Raw genomic sequence first — 7,728 nt, forward strand, 5'->3', positions numbered from 1 at the left:
TGTGTGTGTGTGTGTGTGTGTGTGTGTGTGTGTGTGTGTGTGTGTGTGTGTGTGTGTGTGTATTTACCTAGTTGTATTTACCTAGTTATAGTTTTACAGGGCCTGGGCTTTATGCTCGTGTGGTCCCGTCTCCATATCTACACTTATCCAATTTTTCTTTAAAACTATGTACACTCTTTGCTGATACCACTTCCTCACTCAAACTGTTCCAAGTCTCAACACATCTTTGCGGGAAACTAAATTTTTTAACATCTCTCAGACATCGTCCCTTCCTTAGTTTCTTACTATGCGATCTTGTGCTTCTAAAGTCATATTCTTCTCTCAGGATCAGTTTCTCATTATCCACTTCATCCATTCCGTTAATCAATTTATAAACTTGTATCAGATCCCCTCTCTCTCTCTGCTCCAAGGTTGGTAGATCCATTGCCTTTAGTCTCTCCTCATATGCCATCCCTTTAAATTCTGGAACCATTCTTGTAGCCATTTTTTGTAGTCTCTCTAATTTTCTTATGTGTTTCTTTTTATGGGGAGTCCACACAACTCCTGCATATTCCAATCTAGGTCTTATTTTAGTACTTATCAATTTCTTCATCATTTCCTTGTCCATATAGTGAAATGCTACTCCAATATTCCTTAGCAAATTATACGTCTCTCTGAAAATTCTATCAATATGGCTAACCGGTTGATTATTTTCTTCCATTGTCACTCCCAAGTCCTTTTCCTTTTTTACTTTTTCTAGTTCTACTCCATCTCCCATCTTATAGATTCCCACTGGTTGTCTTTCACTTTTTCCCATTTTCATGACATGGCTTTTGTCCACATTGAATTCCATCTCCCATTTTTTGCTCCATTTCCAGATCTTGTTTAAGTCTTCCTGTAGTATTTCACAATCCTCTTTTGTTTAATGACTCTGCACAGTTTTGCATCGTCTGCAAACAGATTTATGTAGCTGTTCACTCCCTCTGGCATGTCATTTATATATACGAGAAAAAGTATTGGTGCCAATACTGACCCTGTGGCACTCCGCTGTCTACTGTTCTCCACTTGGACTTCATATCTTTAACTATCGTCCTTATTTCTCTCCCCTTAAGTAATTCTTCATCCATCTCAATGTGCTTCCTTTTAAGCCACCCTTCTCCTCTAACTTCCATAGTAATCTTTCATGTGGCACTTTATCAAAAGCCTTTTTAGATCTAAATAAATACAGTCAATCCATCCTCTCTCTCTTGTACTTTATCAACTATTCTAGAGTAGAAACTCAATAAATTTGTCACACATGACCGACCTTTTCTAAAACCAAATTGGCTATTTGATAATATTTTGTTGTCTTCAAGAAACTCGATCCATTGCTTCTTTATTACTTTTTCACACATCTTGCATATTACACTAGTTAGTGATACCAGTCTGTAATTTAAAGGTTCTTCCTTCCTTCCGCTCTTATATATGGGAACCACCTCAGCTCTTTTCCACTCCACTGGCACTGTTCCATTTTCTATTGAGCATTTTATGATGTTGTATATTGGACTTGCTAGTTCTTCCCTACATTCTTTCAGTATTCTGCCTGAGACTTCATCCGGTCCCATTGCCTTTTCCTCATCCAATTCCGTCATCAACTTTTTTATTTCAAGCTTGGTTACTTTAATCTCTTTCATATAGACAGTCTCTATTACCCTGTGGTCTTTCAAATTTGGATTCCTTAGTAAAGACCTCATGAAATGTACTATTTAACAGTTCTGCCATATTTTTTGGGTCTTCCACCATTCTGTTCTCTCCTTTTAACCTTTCTATTGTTTCTTTTTGTCTTATTTTTCCATTTATGAATCTGTAGAACAATTTTGGTTGTTCCTTACATTTTTCGACAATGTCCTTTTCATAGTTCTTTTCTTCTTCCTTTCTCACCTTAGCATATTCATTTCTTGCTGTTTTGAAGTTTTCCTTATTTTCTGGATTTCTGTTTCTTCTCCACCTTTTCCATGCTCCATCTCGTTTCTCCTTTGCCCTAGTTTTTTTTTTACATTACAAGGGCACTGGCCAAGGGAAAACAAAGTGTTGGAAAAAAAAAATCCCGCTGGTTGCCAGGCCCTGTTAAGAGGAAAGTAGAAAGAGAAAAAACAAAAAAATCTAAAGGAGGGTCCAGTTAACGTAAGAGGTGTCTTGACACTCCTCTTTTGAAAGAGTTTAAGTCATAGGCAGGTGGAAATACAGACACAGGTAGAGAGTTCCAGAGTTTACCAGTGTAGGGAATGAAGGAGTGAAGATACTGGTTAACTCTTGCATTAGGAAGATGGACAGAATAGGGATGAGAAGAAGTAGAGAGTCTTGTGCAGCGAGGCCGCAGGAGGGGAAGGCATGCAGTTAGCAAGTTCAGAAGAGCAGACAGCATGAAAACAGCGGTAGAAGACAGATAAAGATGCAACATTGCGGCGGTGACTTAAAGAATCAAGACAGTCAGTTAGAGGAGAAGAGTTGATAAGACGAAAAGCTTTAGATTCCACCTTGTTTAGTAAAGCTGTGTGTGGATCCCCAGACATGAGAGCCATACTCCATACACGGGCGGATAAGGCCCTTGTACAGAGCAAGCAGCTGGGAGGAGAGAAAAATGGACGAAGACGCCATAGGACACCTAACTTCTTGGAAGCTGATTTAGCAAGAGTAGAGATGTGAAATTTCCAGTTTAGATTTTTAGTGAAGGATAGACCGAGTGTGTTTAATGTAGAGGAGAGGGAAGTTGAGTGTTATTGAAGAAGAGAGGATAGTTGTCTGGAAGGTTATGTCGAGTAGATAGTTGTAGAAATTGAGTTTTGAGGCATTGAACAAAACCAGGTTTTCTCTGCCCCAATCAGAAACAAGTGAAAGATCAGAAGTTAGGCGTCCTATAGCATCTCGCCTTGAGTCATTTAATTGTTGTTGGGTTGGGCGTCTGTTGAACGCTGTTGAATAATGCAGGGTGGTATCATCAGCATAGGAGTGGATAGGGCATTGAGTCAGATTTAGGAGATCATTGATGAATAATAGAAAGAGAGTGGGTGATAGGACAGAACCCTGTGGAACACCACTGTTGATAGTTTTAGGGAAGAACAGTGACCGTCTACTACAGCAGCAATAGAACGATCGGAAAGGAAACTGGAGATGAAGGTACAGAGAAGGATAGAATCCGTAGGAGGGTAGTTTAGAAATTAAAGATTTGTGCCAGACTCTATCGAAGGCTTTCGATATGTCAAGGCCGACAGCAAAGGTTTCACCGAAGTCCCTAAAGAGGATGACCAAGATTCAGTTAGGAAAGTAAGAAGATCACCAGTAGATCTGCCTTTACGGAAACCATACTGGCAATCAGAGAGAAGGTTGTGAGCTGATAGATGCCTCATTATCTTCCTATTAAGGATAGACTCAAAGGCTTTAGAAAGGCAGGAAATCAAAGCTATAGGGCGGTAGTTAGAAGGATTGGAGTGGTCACCTTTTTAGGGACAGGTTGAATGTGAGCAAACTTCCAGCAAGAAGGATAAATAGAAGTAGAGACACAGATGAAAGAGTTTGACCAGGCAGTGAGCGAGTTCGGAAGCACAGTTTTGAGAACAACAGGAGGGACTCCATCCGGACCGTAAGCCTTCCGAGAATCAAGGCCAGAGAGGGCCAGGAAAACGTCTTTATAAAGAATTTTAATTTTAGGGATGAAGTAGTCAGAGGGTGGAGGAGTAGGAGGAATATGCCCAGAATCATCCAAAGTTGAGTTGGTAGCAAAGGTTTGAGCGAAGAGTTCAGCTTTAGAAAAAGAAGAGACAGCTGTAGAGCCATCTGGATGAAGTAAAGGAGGAAAGACGAAGAAGTAAAGTTGTTAGAGATATTATTGGCTAGATGCCAGAAATCTCGAGAGGAGTTAGAATTGGAAAGACTTTGACATTTTCTATTGATGAAAGAGTTTTAGTAAGTTGGAGAATAGATTTGGCATGATTACGGGCAGAAATATATAGGGCATGAGTTTCAGCAGTTGGATGGCTACGGAACCGTTTGTGAGCCGCCTCTCTATCATTGACAGCACGAGAACAAGCAGAGTTAAACCAAGGCTTTTTAGCTTTAGGGTTAGAGAAAGTATGAGGAATGTATAGCTCCATGCCAGAGATAATCACCTCTGTTATGCGCTCGGCACAAAGAGAAGGATCTCTGACATGAAAACAATAATCATCCCAAGGAAATCAGAATAGTACTGCCTTAGTTCCTCCCACTTAGCAGAGTTAAAATGCCAGAAGCACCTCCGCTTAGGCGGGTCCTGAGGCTGCACTGGAGTGATAGAACTGGTAACGGAAATTAGATTGTGGTCGGAGGAGCCCAACGGAGAGGAAAGTTTAACAGAGTAAGCAGAAGGGTTGGAGGTTAGGAAAAGATCAAGAATGTTGGGCGTGTCTCCAAGGCGGTCAGGAATACGGGTAGGGAACTTCACTAGCTGCTCTAGGTCATGAAGGATAGCAAAGTTGAAGGTTTGTTCACCAGGTTGGTCAGTGAAAGAAGATGAAAGCCAAAGCTGGTGGTGAACATTGAAATCTAAAATGGAGATCTCAGCAAAGGAAAGTGAGATAAGATGTGCTCCACCTTGGAAGTCAAATAGTCAAAGAATTTTACATAGTCAGAGGAATTAGGTGAGAGGTATACAGCACAGATGAATTTAGTTAGAGTGACATTGAAGTCTTAGCCAGATGGTAGAAAATTCTGAAGATTCAAGATTGTGGGCACGAGAGCAAGTGGTGTCGTTACGCACGTATGCGCAACATCCAGCTTTGGATTGAAAATGAGGATAGAGCAAGTAGGAGGGAACAGAAAAGGGGCTGCTGTCAGTAGTCACAGACAACTGTGTTTCAGTTAGGAAGAGAAGATGAGGTTTAGTAGAGGAGGTGGTGTTCCACAGATTGAAAATTAGAACGAAGGCCACGAATGTTGCAGAAATTGATAGTGAAAGTATTAGATGAAGTGTCAAGACACCCAAGGTCGACAGCAGAGGGCAGTCCGACCTGGGGACATTTATGGTCCCCTCCCCAGAGGGGGACTCCGAGGCAGGGCGTGGTGAAGCCATTATTAAATTTTGATTTGAAGAGAGTGTAAAAGTGTAAGGTGTTGTAGTGTAGTGTAGGAAGTAGTAGAAGTTGTCTTTAGAGGGCAGGCTGCAGCTGCTCAATTGTATAAATGAGACCACAAAGGGAACCGGGAAGAGAGGACACGGGAATCACTCAGTCTGCAGCACTGCCTACATCCCGTATTTTAGTTAAACTTGCTCCATTCTTTTCTCTTCTTTCTCTTTTATATACCATTTCCTTATCCTGTCTCCTATAATTATAATTCTCCAAAAAAATGCCTTCTTCTCCTCCTCTGACCTTTCATTATTTTTTCTCTTGCTTCTGCCACCAGTTCATTGTGTCTCTTCCTTTCCTCCTCGTTTCTATTTTTCTTTATATATATATCTTTGCAACCTTCTGTTTCTCTGAGTTTCGTTTTTCTATATAGTACTTCTTCTGCTGCTGCTTGTGATTTTAGTAATATCTTAATTGGTCTCACTGTTCCTTCTTGATATGGTCCCATTCTATGGATTTCTTCTACTTCCTCTTCTAAGTTCTGTCTATCCTCGTCATTCAGATGTTTTAGTAGGTCTTTACTGATTTCATTTCGTCTTTTTCCTTCTTGGTCTATATTTAACATTTTTTCTTTCAGTCCAAAATAATTACACTCTTCTTTTTTCCGCAATTTCTCTTACTAAATTTTCTTTTTCTTGAGGACTCCTATCATTTTGCTTGTCATATTTTCATCTCTTTCTTTTAACTGTTCTTGAAATACTTCTTGAAATGATTCCTTGTCTTTCTTATCTTGGATTCTCCATGCTTGTACTTCTTTTTAATCACGTCTTGTACTCTTTCTTCTTCTTTGTTAACTAGATCTTTTAGCTTTTCTTTTTCTTTCTCGGCTTTACTGAGTCCTTCTTCCATCAATTTCTTATAGTTTACTATTTGGACTTTTAATTCTTCATTTTCGGTTCTTAGCCTAGTTTCGTTTTCTTCCACTCTTTTATCCTTTCTTTCAATTTCTGGAGCTCTTTATCCTGTTCTTCATTCTCTTTCATTCCCATACTCTCCTTTATCAATTTATCTAATTTACGTTCGATAGTTAAGACTCTATCAAATAGGGAAGTTTGTGCCGTATCAAAGCCTTCAAATTCTCCTCCTCCTCACCAACATTGTCATCATCAGCTTTCATTCTTTCCTTGTCACATACCTGCATTTAGATGGAATCTCTTTCTCACTCATTATTATTTAACACTGTATTCATGAAAGGAAAAATGAGTCCACACTTATCGCCCAGGCCACTGTAAACCCAAACAAAGGTAGTGAAGATCAGCTGATTGTCGGGAGCGTGTATCGCGTCCTTCCTCTGCTGTGTGTGTGTGTATTTACCTAATTGTATTTACCTAATTGTAACATACGGAAAAGAGCTATGCTCGTGTTGTCCCGTCTCCATATCTATTAATGTCCAGCTTTTCTTAAAATCATGAATATTCCTTGCGTTGACCACTTCCACGTCTAAACTATTCCATGCTTCCACCCTTCTATGAGGGAAGCTATATTTTTCACATCTCTCCTATAAGTGGCCATTTTAGTTTTTCCCATGCCCTCTCGACATTCTTCCATTCCACATACACAGATCTTCCCTATCCATTTTTTCCATGCCAATCATCACTCTGTATATTGCTATCAGGTCTCCCCTTTCTCTTCTGTTTTCCAGGGTTGGAAGTTGCATTCTTTTCAGTCTGTCTTCATAAGTCAAATCTCTTAAGTCAGGCACCATTTTGTTGCAGCCCTCTGTACTTTCTCTAGTTTCCTTATGTGTTTCTTTAAGTTCGAGCCCACTGTATTGTTGCATATTCAAGCCTCGGTCTTATCATTGCAGTAATTATTTTCTTCATCATTTCTTCATCTAGATATACGAACGCCACTCTTATGTTCCTCAATAAGTTCAATACTTCTCCAATTATTTTGTTTATATGTCTCTCTGGCGATAGGTCATTGGTAATTGTCACCCCAAGGTCTTTTTCTTCATGACTGGTTTTATGTCTTCATTTCCTATCTTGTACATACTCCTGATTCTTCTTTCACTCTTGCCAAACTCTATTTTCTTGCATTTTGTCGTGTTGAACTCCATTTGCCATGTACAGCTCCATTTCCATATTCTGTCCAAGTCTTCCTGGAGTAGTTCGCAATCTTTGTCACATCTCACTTTTCTTAACAATTTTGCATCGTCTGCAAATAGGCTCACATAACTGGACACCCCATCCACCATGTCATTTATGTAGACTGCGAACATTACTGGTGCCAACACTGATCCCTGTGGAACTCCACTCTCCACCAATCCCCATTCTGATGGTCTGTCCTTAATTATTGTTCTCATTTCTCTTCCTACCAAAAGTCTTCCATCCATTTTAGTAAACTGCCATGCACTCCTCCTACCATTTCAAGTTTCCAGATCAGTCTCTGGTGTGGTACCTTATCAAAGGCCTTTTTAAATCCAGATATATTCCATCAGCCCAACCATCTCTTTCCTGTATTACATCTATCACCCTCGAATAGTAACATATCAGGTTTGTCGTGCATGAACGCCCTTTCCTAAAACCAAATTGACACTCACAAAGTATGTCATTTTCTCCAAGAAGTCTGTCCATCTAGTCTTCACCACCCTCTCACACATCTTAGCTAC

General features: G+C 40.0%; 2 long non-coding RNA genes across 4 annotated transcripts in view; one reads left to right on the forward strand and one right to left on the reverse strand.

Annotated features, from left to right (window-relative positions):
* LOC123514102 overlaps positions 1-7,728 on the forward strand; it is a 31,457-nt gene that overhangs the window by 20,884 nt on the left and 2,845 nt on the right. The gene's annotated exons all lie outside the window — the stretch shown is intronic.
* LOC123514103 overlaps positions 1-7,728 on the reverse strand; it is a 33,491-nt gene that overhangs the window by 9,384 nt on the left and 16,379 nt on the right. The gene's annotated exons all lie outside the window — the stretch shown is intronic.

This window comes from Portunus trituberculatus, chromosome 37 (assembly GCF_017591435.1).
Source record: "Portunus trituberculatus isolate SZX2019 chromosome 37, ASM1759143v1, whole genome shotgun sequence".
In the NCBI taxonomy this organism is placed as follows: domain Eukaryota; kingdom Metazoa; phylum Arthropoda; class Malacostraca; order Decapoda; family Portunidae; genus Portunus; species Portunus trituberculatus.